A 14,150-nucleotide genomic window follows, 5' to 3' on the forward strand; every position below is an offset into this window, starting at 1 on the left:
GCAAAAACGCAACAAAAAGGAAGGCAGCCTTAGGTCCCCAGAGTTTCTCCAAACTGTATTGCATTAAGACCTAAAGGCTTGAAAATGGGAAGGAGCAACATGCATTTTGCATTGTTTACCCGGAAAACGTTTATTCCCAATCACAAGCATTTAGGTTTAAACGCAGCAGCGAACGCATCATGTGAATGCAGCCTTACACTTCATTACAAGAGCCAGCCATGCAGGGTCACACAATATTACAGTCTAAGACATCTAGGGATAGTGCACACAATGATTGAGCGCATCCATCACACTTCTAGGATCAAAACATGAGGCCACCACTTTCCATAAAGTGCAACACTGGGCCCCATCCTGCAGCTCAGCCCATTCATCCCACCCAGGTCATACCTGGGCACAGCACACAACTGGGTACAGCATGGTGGGGTCGCTCCTCAACCCTCTACATAGGAAGCCGGACGGCCGTACCATAAATGTTTCCGAAGACAGGACATGTATTTTATGGTATGGTGGGCAATATGGCCATTTAAATGAATGACTATTGTCCATTGAAATGTGGCCGTGTGCTACCCGTATTAAAATGTCTGCATGCACGGGGCCTCCCACTAATCATTAAAGGTCCCGGACATCAGAGTCCTGTGAAATCCCTTTAAGTAAATGCACCATGAACAATTCCCTATTCTGATATATTCTGAATATGGCAGCCTGTATTGTGTCATCCTTGTAAGTTACAGGGATGAAACAAATGCACCGGAGACATGTTGTTACAGCAACCAATATACACAGCCATGTAAACAATCACTGTCCCCTGCAGTCACAGTGCCCACTATAGGCCAAAGCCTTCACCCAGTATCCCCATAAGTAGGACCAGCATGAATTCATTATATTACACACGGACTGACAAGAGAATAGCGAAGGGAGTGCGCCCCGCACAAGCTGTATACAGGATATACTTTATCCACAGTATATTGCTACAGGTACTCAAGTAAGATACACATGCACACTGCAGATTGTATGCATTCTAAATATGACGGGCACGGCGCGCATTACGCCAGTCACACACACACACAGCGCGCGCGCGCGCATACTACGGCCATGCCAGTCACACACACACACACACAGCGCGCGCGCGCATACTACGGCCATGCCAGTCACACACACACACAGCGCGCGCGCATACTACGGCCATGCCAGTCACACACACACACACACACAAAGCGCGCGCGCATACTACGGCCATGCCAGTCACACACACACACACACAGCGCGCGCGCATACTACGGCCATGCCAGTCACACACACACACACAGAGCGCGCATACTACGGCCATGCCAGTCACACACACACACACAGAGCGCGCATACTACGGCCATGCCAGTCTCACACACACACACACACACACAGAGCGCGCATACTACGGCCATGCCAGTCACACACACACACACACACACACACACACACACACACAGAGCGCGCATACTACGGCCATGCCAGTCACACACACACACACACACACAGAGCGCGCATACTACGGCCATGCCAGTCACACACACACACACACAGAGCGCGCATACTACGGCCATGCCAGTCACACACACACACACAGCGCGCGCATACTACGGCCATGCCAGTGACACACACACACACAGCGCGCATACTACGGCCATGCCAGTGACACACACACACACAGCGCGCATACTACGGCCATGCCAGTGACACACACACACAGCGCGCATACTACGGCCATGCCAGTGACACACACACACAGAGCGCGCATACTACGGCCATGCCAGTCACACACACACACACAGCGCGCGCATACTACGGCCATGCCAGTGACACACACACACACACAGCGCGCATACTACGGCCATGCCAGTGACACACACACACAGCGCGCACATACTACGGCCATGCCAGTCACACACACACACAGCGCGCATACTACGGCCATGTCAGTCACACACACACACACACACACACAGAGCGCGCATACTACGGCCATGCCAGTCACACACACACACACACACAGAGCGCGCATACTACGGCCATGCCAGTCACACACACACACACAGAGCGCGCATACTACGGCCATGCCAGTCACACACACACACAGCGCGCGCATACTACGGCCATGCCAGTGACACACACACACAGAGCGCGCATACTACGGCCATGCCAGTCACACACACACACACAGCGCGCATACTAGGGCCAAGCCAGTCACACACACACACAGGGCGCATACTAGGGCCATACCGGTCACACACACACAGCGTATACTAGGGCCATACCGGTCACACACACACACAGCGTATACTAGGGCCATACCGGTCACACACACAGCGTATACTAGGGCCATACCGGTCACACACACACAGCGTATACTAGGGCCATACCGGTCACACACACACAGCGTATACTAGGGCCATACCGGTCACACACACACAGCGTATACTAGGGCCATACCGGTCACACACACACAGCGTATACTACAGCCATACCGGTCACACACAGCGTATACTACAGCCATACCGGTCACACACAGCGTATACTACAGCCATACCGGTCACACACAGCGTATACTACAGCCATACCGGTCACACACAGCGTATACTACAGCCATACCGGTCACACACAGCGTATACTACAGCCATACCGGTCACACACAGCGTATACTACAGCCATACCGGTCACACACAGCGTATACTACAGCCATACCGGTCACACACAGCGTATACTACAGCCATACCGGTCACACACAGCGTATAATACAGCCATACCGGTCACACACAGCGTATACTACAGCCATACCGGTCACACACAGCGTATACTACAGCCATACCGGTCACACACAGCGTATACTACAGTCATACCGGTCACACACAGCGTATACTACAGCCATACCGGTCACACACAGCGTATACTACAGCCATACCGGTCACACACAGTGTATACTACAGCCATACCGGTCACACACAATGTATACTACAGCCATACAGGTCACACACAGCGTATACTACAGCCATACAGGAAGGGGGAGGGTCGGTGCCCCCTATAGACACACATACACCCGGTGCTGCTGTGAGGAATGTGTCTGGATTACCTTGGAGCTCTTAATAGGGATTAGAGATTTTGCAGGGGTTCTCCTGGTGACCGGTGCTCTGGCACAGAGGGCTCTCCCTCCCTCCCTGTGGGTGTCTCTGCTCGCAGCCTAGGCCTCAGCGCTTCCCCCAGCAGCAGCTTGTTCCTGCGAGCCCGGGATAATCCTTCTCCGTTCACAATCACCTCGAAAATCCCTGCGAGAAAGGGAGTGACATTCCCCGGACCTGGGCCTTGGCTGCGTCTGTCCCCGGGGGGCAGAGGGAGAGGAGCGCTGCTGCTTCGGTCAGGACTGTGCCCCCCTCTTGTCAATTTCCTCTCTATTGTCAATATCACTGGGCTGAGTCCATGGCACTCAGAACACAAACACAACCTAACCTGCCTTGATCCTTAGCTCCGCCCAGCTCCGTACTGACGAACTTGAAGGTTCAAAAGGAGGACGCCTTGTGATTGGCTGCGGCGCACTGCTTCCACACCAGCAGAGAGGCGAGGGCCCAAGCCTAGCAGGCTAGTGTGAGAGCGCAGAGCGCTGGTGAAGGGACTGTGGGATTGGTCGGTGCGGGAAGTGCCCGTATGGAAGAGGGGGGAAGGGCGGGAAATGGTGTGCAGGAATGGGGTGTTGTTTTTACTGCACCGGAGGACAGGCCTCGTAGGTTATCCGCTGGAACTACAAGTCCCAGAATGCTATGCAAATACTGTAGTGACACAGGGATGAGGTGTCACCCTCATTGCATAGATAAATAAAGCGCATTGTAATAATATACTAAGGTTCAGTGCACACAGCAAGTTTCTGCATCAACTGCTGGTTTAGAGGATGGGCAGTATTTATTGCCTCCAGCTAGGAGAAAATATCATGACCTAGACCTCAGGCTGCAAGTGCAATGTTATGTGTCTGCACTGACACTAAGGAAAGTCCATGTGGCTGCGCTGTGGACAACAAATTGCTTCTGAGCTGCAATACCTGCACTAACCACAGTCAGGTGTGGGGGCGGCAATACCTGCTCTAACCACAGTCAGGTGTGGGGGCTGCAATACCTGCGCTAACCACAGTCAGGTGTGGGGGCTGCAATACCTGCGCTAACCACAGTCAGGTGTGGGGGCTGCAATACCTGCGCTAACCACAGTCAGGTGTGGGGGCTGCAATACCTGCGCTAACCACAGTCAGGTGTGGGGGCTGTAATACCTGCGCTAACCACAGTCAGGTGTGGGGGCTGCAATACCTGCGCTAACCACAGTCAGATGTGGGGGCTGTAGTACCTGCTCTAACTACAGTCAGGTGTGACGTCTATTACAGTAACCACTGCTGTTTAGCTCTTTATGCTTTTAATATTGGTTGCACCTTTAACTCCTTGGGTCACAACACTAATCTTTGATATCTACTGCATTGGCTAATTGCTGCCCCACACTGGGCGGGTTCGCACCATGCGTTATGTTGCGGTTTTTTATGCATTTTTGAAGCATTCCAAAGGCTCCAACCTGGATCACATGCTGAGGTAACATTGTAACAGGCTTGGAATGCGTCAAAAAAGTGACACAGCGCAGCGTGTGAACGCGCCCTCAGGCCGGTGCCACACGCACCGCTTTGTCTGCGTTTGAAAACGCAGACAAAGCCACGCCTACTGGGGGGGGGGGGTCAGCATCTGGACACTGTCACCAGCTATAAGGGCGCTGTCCCACGTTGCGTTCGCAAACGCAGACGCATTCAAAACCGCGCCCACCGGGGCGGTCCGCGGTCCGATCGCATCGGCGTTTCTATGGAGACGCCTGCGATCGGGTACGAGCCGCCGGTGTTTTGCGTTCCCGATCGCAGGCGTTTCCATAGAAACGCCGATGCGATCGGACCGCGGACCGCCCCGGTGGGCGCGGTTTTGAATGCGTCTGCGTTTGCGAACGCAACGTGGGACAGCGCCCTAAAGCAGGACATGGCACTTGGGGCGTGTTCACACGTTGCGTTTTGGTCGCGTTTTCATTGCCTTTGAAACGCATATACAACAGCTGATGAGAGGTGATTTGCCTAATTACATTACCGTTTACGTTTGTAAATGCAATGTTAACGCGCTGTTAATGCATGCGTTAACATCGCGTTTACGATGCATTTTGTAAATGGAAATGTTAACAGTGATGTAATTAGGCAAATCACCCCATCTCAGCTGTTGTACATGCGTTTCAAACGCAATGAAAACGCAGGTCAAACCGCAACGTGTGAACGCGCCCTTAAAAACAATGGGTGTGACCGTGGGTCACAATTCTGCTGCATGAACAAAGCGCATCCAAAAAAAGTAAATTAAGCTCTCTGCACGGTTTTTGATAAATGTGGCCAAATGTCTGCTCACATCCGATGTCAGCATGGGCGCGAGACACTGCATGGAGAACCAACTTACGAAAAAAAATTTTTATATATATACTTCTGGATGGGGCAGAGGGGGCGCCATTCTATAGCTTGCCTCAGGCAGCAGCGAGTTTTCAATCCATGATCACAAAATGCAGCGTGCCATGTCACGGACTGACCACACTGCCGGGGATGGAATTTTAAGCATCATATCGATATATATGACACACAGAGTTCCGTCCCCAGTTATGTCGTTAGTCTGTGACATGGCACTCTTCACGTTCTGTGATAATGGACCGAACACAGCTAGTATGTGGCAGCCCTAACACTTTTAGCACAATATTAACCTCCTAGTGACCATCCATAGGGGTTTCTACGTCAGTCTAACCCAAGTTCGGCAGAACACTGACCCAGTTGTCATATGACAGCCGGGCTCCTTCTCTGAGGGCGCGTTCACACGTTGCGTTTTGGTTGCGTTTTCATTGCGTTTGGAACGCATATACAACAGCTGATGTGAGGTAATTTGCCTAATTACATTACCGTTTACGTTTGTAAACGCAATGTTAACGCATGTGTTAACAAAACGCATGCGTTAACGCTTTGTTAACGCATGCATTAACATCGCGTTTACGATGCGTTTTGTTAACGCATGCGTTAACAGTGATGAAATTAGGCAAATCACCTCTCCTCAGCTGTTGTATATGCGTTTCAAACGCAATGAAAACGCAGGTCAAAACGCAACGTGTGAACGCGCCCTAACAGTCCGGCCTGTCTAACCCCTTAGATCCCGTGGTCAATGGTCCCTTAAAATAATTGATTCTAAACCTTTCTTGAAAATTTGAGAAAATGCTGTTTGATCTTTCTAGCATCATAATAAAACAAAAGGACGCTTATAAAATTACGCCAACACGCAGCTGAGATATGGTAAATATTAGTTAGCAACTAAGAAGACTATCATTTTGGAAAATAGAACATTCTATGGTTCACTTGACCCAAAGTTCTGCTCTGAAGGGGGCGTTTTGGTGCTCAGTTGCACCATGAGCCAGATTTAACATGCAAAGTCAAATAGAAGTCGCACGCCCATGTTAAAGGTGCACCATAAAAAGTGTAGTGCAGAGGCCGCAAGAAATCCTAAATCTGGCCCACTCTGCACTATACACATGAAAAACTGCACACAATACAGACTGCACTGTTCTTAGTAAATGAGTCCAAGAAGGGCGGCCGTGTCACAGGATATAGAGCAGGTGCATTCTCAGGTAACTATGGACATGGGAAGGGTAATGAGTACTCATCACTCGCATTTTCAACTGGCCGCAAACTTCCCCCTGTGTGCTTTCCATTTCTGCACATTTGTGTGCATAAGGCCTGAATTGTATGACCTTCTGAAGTAGTGTAGCTGTGTCTGCTCTCTTTTTATGGATGTATTTAAAGGACATTTACCACCAGGATGAAGTATTGTAAACCAAGTACACAGACATACTGGTGTGTGCCCCCTCTGGCAGGATATGTTCTTCTTTTAGCCTCTTATGCACTCATTTTTACAAATAAGGCTTTATAAAATTATGCAAATGAGCCTGAGGAGCTTCAGGCTCCATAGGTGTTAAAGGAGCATTGAGTCCCTCAGGTTCATTTGCATATTTATAAAGCCTTTTTTTTCAACTAGCGAATAAGAGGCTAAAAGAAAGGCAGATTCTGCCAGAGGGGGCACACACTAGTATGTCTGTGTGTTTGATTTACATGGTGAGGGCTGAGGGCGCGTTCACACGTTGCGCTTTCGTCGCGTTCATAACGCGACGCTAGCGCACAGGGGGCGGAGTTTGGGGCGATCGCATATGCGTTTCCCGGGAAACGCATGCGATTGATAACCCGATCGCATGCGTTTCTCTGGAAACGCATATGCGATCGCCTCAAACTCCGCCCCCTGTGCGCTAGCGTCGCATTATGAACGCGACGAAAGCGCAACGTGTGAACGCGCCCTGAGAGCTGAGCAGTCTGCAGCACAGACAAGTCACGTGTTGTTTTTTTAAATGCATCCAAACCAAAGCCCAAACCTTGGGATCACACAGAGGATGCTGTCAGGATGCCAGGTACATTATAACACACAATTATATTGTAATGCAAATGCTTAGAGAAAGCAGTAAGCCAGATTTATAATGCAGCTGTAATGGGCTTTTGCACCCTGTCTTTAGTGAAAATGAGCTGCCTGGTGACAGGTTCCCTTTAAGATGTTTTTTTAAATTTGTGTGATATTGTTGAGCCCTTCTTTATAAAATTGATATAAACCACAGTTACTGACTAAATGTGACCGTCCGTTGTCTAAATCATGTACCTTAGGAGCAAGTAATGAAAATCGGAGAAATACAGAACATTTAAAATGTAGCCTTTACTAGGTATTAATTTAACCCCTTACCAACATGTGACGTAGTATTACGTCACATGCCAGGTCCCAGTACATGGAGAGGGCTCGCGGGCCGAGCTCTCTCCACAGCCGGTAAGTCTTTGCTGCATATTGCAGCAAAGGCTTACCGGTAACACCCGCGATCGGCGCCAGCACCGATCGCGGGTATTTTCATGCTGATCCCTGCCGGCGCATGGGCGCCGCCATCTTTCCGAGTATCGTCGCTCCCCGTGACATCATCGGGGAGCGGCGATCCATCGCCATGGTAGCCTCGGGTATCAAAGACCCGAGGATACTTCGGGTTAACCCTATCAGCACATTGTAATGTATGAGGAGTAAAAATCCCCATATACTGCAGTCTATACAGTAGTATGATAGGATCTTACAGACAACCTAGGGTTAAAATACAGTAAAGCAAAATAAAAAACGAGTTAAATATATATACAATAAAAAAACCTAAAAACTCACCCCCCTTTCCCTAGAATTGATATAAATTAACAGTAAAAATCATAAACACATTAGGTATCGCCGCGTCCAAAAATACCCGATCTATCTAAATATGATAACGGTTTTTCACTGCGTTTAACCCCGTAACAGAAAATCGCGCCCAGAGTCGAAAATGGCACTTTTTTGCCATTAAAAATAAAAAATTCTATAAAAAGTGATCAAAAGGTCGCACAGTCCAAAAAATTATAACATTGTAAAGGTCATCAAAATCCGCAAAAACAACACCACCCACAGCTCCGTACACCAAAGTATAAAAAGTTATTAGCACCAGAAGATGGCAAAATCCATAAAAAAAAAATTTGTACAGGAGGTTTTAATTTTAAATGTATGAAAACATTATAAAACCTATATAAATTTGTTGTCTTCACAGTGATCCACATCAATTAAAACATATGCTACAGATCATAAATCTGTGGGTGTTTTTTAACAGGCGTAGAAAAAAAACTGATGACTGCGGTCTATCTTTTCTATGGCAATGCATCAGTGAAAACCACACTGCATTTGCAATGCATTTTTGTTGTGTCCCTATACACTTCATGTTCACAGGCTGCTGTAGTTGCTCCCCTGGGACTCACCACGCACTGCAGGCAGGGAGCCAGGTAATGTGAAATAAAGTTTCATAAAGTGGTAACAGTATTCAAAATGCTGACAATGCGCTTCTGCGCTTTAGGCTATTGTAACAGGTCCCCAGCTAAAACAATTATATTCCTGGTAACAGATTCGCTTTACATTACCTCGTATCCACAGTGGACTATTGGGACCGCCGCTGATCACTAATGGGTGAAGCATCAGAATGTGAACTGTCGCTCCATTCAATTATAAGGGAGTGTCAGAAATTGTTGATCTCAGCTATCAGGTATCTTTGGCACTATCATAGATAGGGAATGGAAGTGATTGAGATACCGGAGATCCAATGTGATCATACAATTCAATGGAGGGGCATGACAGTGGGGAAAGGCGAGTATATGTGTTTATTATTTTACTGTGGGGGCAAAATAAGAGGGGGATCTTCTAGAATATGATGGGATGCTGCCAGGGAAAATGGGAGCACATTATCAGAAGGGATTCAATGTAACAGGGGAAATTGTACTGTGTAGGGGTGGAGTAAGAAGGCGGAGCAAAAAGCATGGCTAGAAAAAAAATTCTGTGGCGCGCACAACAAGCTCTTTCTCTGCAACGAAAATTGGGAGGTATTAACTGTAAACATAGCCTTTGGGTTCTTTCACCCACTGATTTTTCATGCAGGTTTTTTTTTTTCTCAAGTCAAAGCCTGAAGTAAATCTAAAAGGAGGATAAGGACTGTTAAGGATAACCATATGATCAGAGGGAGTCCAACTGCTCTGACCCTTACCCATCACATGCACAAGTGTTTGTAGAGCATAGCATGCTGTTTATACAGCTATGGATTTCATTCCTAACCATATTTGGATGATCACTGCCCCTTGCTGTGTGTCCACGGAAAAGAGAGAAAAGTGCATGCATATTTTCTTCAGTATTTTTAAGCAAAATCTAGAAAAAGCCGAAAATCTTTCCAATATACTTATCCTCCATTTGGGCTTCACTCCTAGTTTTGGCTTACAAATGCTTCAGAAAATACTCCCCTAAATAAAGCCTTAGATATGTTGTGTCAATGTATTTCATGTTTTGCATGTTTACAGGGAAGGGTTAACATAGAAAGCAATTTCAACTATTGCATACATTCAGGTAGTATGTTGACATGTCACTTCTGAAATCTGAGTCACCAGCAGGAAGCTCCTGAGTCACATTTAGGTGAGTGATTGGGTCAGGACACATTGGGGCGTGAAGGTCTCTTATCTTGGCAATTATAAATTATGAGTAACATTGCACTTCTTAGAATACATTATGACGTAGAACTGTTCACCTACAGAGGACTTGGGAGATACTTTAATTACCCAAGGGTTATGCTGAAGTATATTTTGCTAGAGTTCAGTGCGAGACCATTCCTCATGGGGAAAAAGTGGAAAACTTTGACAGTGGGTATTCCCTCTCCACTTCCATGAACGGGAGGTCTCTCTTCATGGTGTGATACTGGGCTGAAAATGTGATTGTCAGAGTTATCATTTTATGAATACATTCTTCACTCAGCATAACTCACAATTTTGAATGAAGGAATGTACCGAGACAGAGATGACAGATGCAAAGGACACAGCAGCTAACGTCAAGTCCTGTATACTCACCTTCCCTTCTAGGTCTAATGTTCTTCTGAGGGGATGTTCACACAATCTTTCCATGTAGATATGGGTATAGTTTCCACATAAAGAAATCTCTTATTCATTATTATGGCAGATCAATAGTTTCCTTAGCTTTTAAAAGCGGTTGTGTAACAAACATATCAGCTAGGGCAAGTTGGGACGTCAAATGTAGCCAAAGCTAGCAAGAAAACAACATTTCTTAAAGGGGTTTGCCCTTGATTTATTGTTTAAACATCACTATGGGCTTAAAATTTGAGATCATTTAATCCCATTACATTATAATTTTACTCAGTTTTATTGATGTTTTAGCTCCTATCACTCAGTGGTGGTCAAGTGTGGTGGCATCATCCAGAAAATTAACTTTGAAGTGAGCTATAAATTGGTTCGATGAAGTTAAGGAGGCGGAGATTTTAACACTTAAGTCAAGATCTCTCTTCCTCAGAAAGCCCCTTCACTGTAAGGCCCGTTCCACACTTGCGAGTGTGATCAACTCGTAGCACACTCGCAACGCGTGCAGCCCGGATCTCCCAGCCTGAACACTGCAAACCAGAATTGAACATAGCATGTCAGTTCAATTCCGGTTTGCAGCGCTTGGGCCGGGAGATCTGGGCAGCACACGTTGCAAGTGTGAAGCAAATTCATCGCATCACACTCGCAAGTGTGGAACAGGTCTAACTGATGGTCCTAAATCCAGAGACATCACTAACCAGTAAGATGCACAATGTCAATCAGCAAAAGAAAGGCATTCAGAGCTCCCCACCTTGACTTTCATTGTTGAACTCTCCGCCTCCTTGACTTTATCCAACCAATTTACATAAATTTTTAAGTTTATTTTCTGGATGAGGCCACCACACTAGACCAATTTCTACTGACCGGTTGGTTCCCTTGATATTTAAAACATTTCAGCTTATAAATATTGTTTGCATGATGAAAAGTTGTAAAATTTTTCCTATATACTTTGTGTATGGGTACCTCAATGTTATCTAGATTTCCGCTTGCTGTCATTGTATTGGAAGCTTCAGGCGGCGTTCACATGTGGGGGGTATTTTGTTGGCGTTTTTGACGCGTATCTAAAGACACTCCCGTTTCTGTTGCATGTGTTTGCGGATCTTCTGGTTCAATGTTGCGTTTTTGAAAAAGCACAAACTTCTAATTGCGTTCTGTGTGTTGTGTTTTACTGGGAAGCAGTTTCCTTTAACTTTTTCATCAAAGTCCCAACTTTTAATGTGGTTTTTTTTTTTTAAGGAAAAGACAATTGCATTCAGCCAATTAGGATTGTAAAAGGCATTTGCAAACTGGTCTTTGGCCAATAAAGCAGCACCACGTTGCCCCTAGTCATGTGATGTTACACAGGTGCATGGATCATTATAACACACAGCTCGGATAGAACTAGGTGTGTCTATCTGTGAGATATCACATGACTAGTGGCAGATTTCTATCCACGGGAAGTAAATAATGAAGCAAGCCATCAAGCACAGAACTAGAAAATCCTGAGGTCACAGAAAGTTTATTAGAAAACTTTATAACTTTTCATTACACATACAAAAACTTAAAAAAGCTTAAACTGGACAAGCCCTTTATCATCATACCAGTCACATAGACAAGTTAATACCATAGTCCCCTATGAAAAAACAGATGCCAGCCTAAATTTTGGCAAAATTTGGGACACGTGTGGCGATTTCCAATTGACTTTGTATTCGGTTTCAACCCTATTCTCCTCGTTAGGCAATTACTCTTGATATTATGGAGCACATTTACTAAAAAGAGCGCCAGATTTACAACTTTTTTTGGTGCACCTTTAAAATGAGACATGCGAGACACACTTCTATTGGACTTTGCATGTTAACCGCGGGCCAAGCCCTCTCCATAGCAGGTAAGTCTTTGCTGCATATTGCTTTCACGTTGATCACCGCCAGCAATGCTGCCGGCGGCTTAAAAAAGATGGTGGTGCGTGGGTGCCGCCATCTTGCCGCGAATCGTCGCTCCCCGATGACGTCACGGGGAGCGGCGATCCGTTGCCATGACAGCTTCAGGTCGCACGAAGGCCCGAAGCCGTCTCGTTTTAACCTATTCATTAAAATGTGCTGAATGAGGAGTAAAATCCCCATATACTGCCATATTGCAGTATATGGTAGGAATCGATCAGACAACCTAGGGTTAAAGTACCCTAGGGAGTCTAAAAAATAGTAAAAGTAAAAAAAAAAAAAAATTCAAATCACCCCCTTTCCCTGGAACTGATATAAATAATAAATAGTAAAAATCATAAACACATTAGGTATCGCCACATCCGAAAATGCCAGATCAAAATATAACGGTTTTTCACTGCGTTTAACCCCGTAACGGAAAATAGCGTCCAAAGTCGAAAATGGCATTTTTTTGCCATTTTGAAAAACAAAAAATTAATAAAAAGTGATCAAAAGTCCTAAAAATTATAGCAATGAAAATGCCATCAAAAGTCGCAAAATACGACACCACCCACAGCTCCATACACCAAACTATGAAAAAGTTATTGGCGCTAGAAGATGGCAGAATCCCCCAAACAAATTTTTGTACAGGAGGTTTTAATTTTTTTTTTAAATGTATGAAACCATTATAAAACCTATACTAATTTGGTATCCACGTAAATCGTACCAACCCAAAGAATAAAGTAGACATGTCATTTGGTGCGCACAGTGAAAGCTGTAAAATACTGAACTGTCTAGACAGAACTAATCAACCTGAGCAGGAGGACTCATACACAACTGCAGGGGTAGGGTTCAGCGATTGAAGACTTCTGCCTGTCAGGCACAACACAGTGATCACATCATTCTCCGTAGCAGTGCATACTTAATGTGAGAGGAGAAGAGCGCATTCTCAAGCTATGTCTGGTTCATAAGAGACTATGGTTTGTATATGTTATGCAAGTTTTTTGTGCTTTTTTTATTGCTTTAGATTATTTGACATGATAAACTTTGAAAATGGGCAAAAAATACTTTTCTCAATGTTCATTGTACATATGTCAGTTGATCCTTCAATAAAGATTAAAAAAACAGATTGGATACAGAAAAGGGGGCTGCTGTGTAGCCGGGTTACGACAATTTGTCTATGTGGGCAATGACCTAATGTGGTCCTTTGTTCAGTGGCCCAGTCTGGTTGCGCACCTGGTATGTTTAGTCCAAAAAAACTAAATTGGCAACAAAGGGTACCCCTTACTTGCAGGGGAAAATGGACAAAAACCCGATTGGGTAATAATAAAATTGAATCTTTATTAATGCTACACATATATAGATACAAAAGAGACAGGTGCCAACAAAACTGACACTAACATGTGGATGAGAAGTATAAAATACAATAAAAACCGAGTGGTTTAGTACAGATAAAAAAAAAAAAAAAAAAAAAAAAAAAAGAAGGAGGACCAACCCGGACAAAAGAGGAGGGTGAATAATATACACTCACCGGCCACTTTATTAGGTACACCATGCTAGTAACGGGTTGGACCCCCTTTTGCCTTCAGAACTGCCTCAATTCTTCGTGGCATAGATTCAACAAGGTGCTGGAAGCATTCCTCAGAGATTTTGGTCCATATTGACATGATGGCATCACACAGTTGCCGCAGATTTGTCAG

The 14,150-nt window shown here is 45.7% G+C and overlaps 1 protein-coding gene across 4 annotated transcripts in view; it reads right to left on the reverse strand.

Annotated features, from left to right (window-relative positions):
• The window catches only part of PPP2R5E (protein phosphatase 2 regulatory subunit B'epsilon), a 57,935-nt gene extending 54,257 nt beyond the window's left edge, over positions 1-3,678 (reverse strand). For 2 of the 4 annotated variants that reach the window (XM_072115845.1, XM_072115841.1), the window contains exon 1: positions 3,104-3,471. The gene's annotated coding sequence lies outside the window, so the exon portion shown is untranslated. The other 2 variants (XM_072115844.1, XM_072115843.1) reach the window with 2 other exon arrangements.
• Between the last annotated feature and the right edge of the window lie 10,472 nt (positions 3,679-14,150).

The sequence above is a fragment of the Engystomops pustulosus genome, chromosome 7, assembly GCF_040894005.1.
Source record: "Engystomops pustulosus chromosome 7, aEngPut4.maternal, whole genome shotgun sequence".
Taxonomy (NCBI): domain Eukaryota; kingdom Metazoa; phylum Chordata; class Amphibia; order Anura; family Leptodactylidae; genus Engystomops; species Engystomops pustulosus.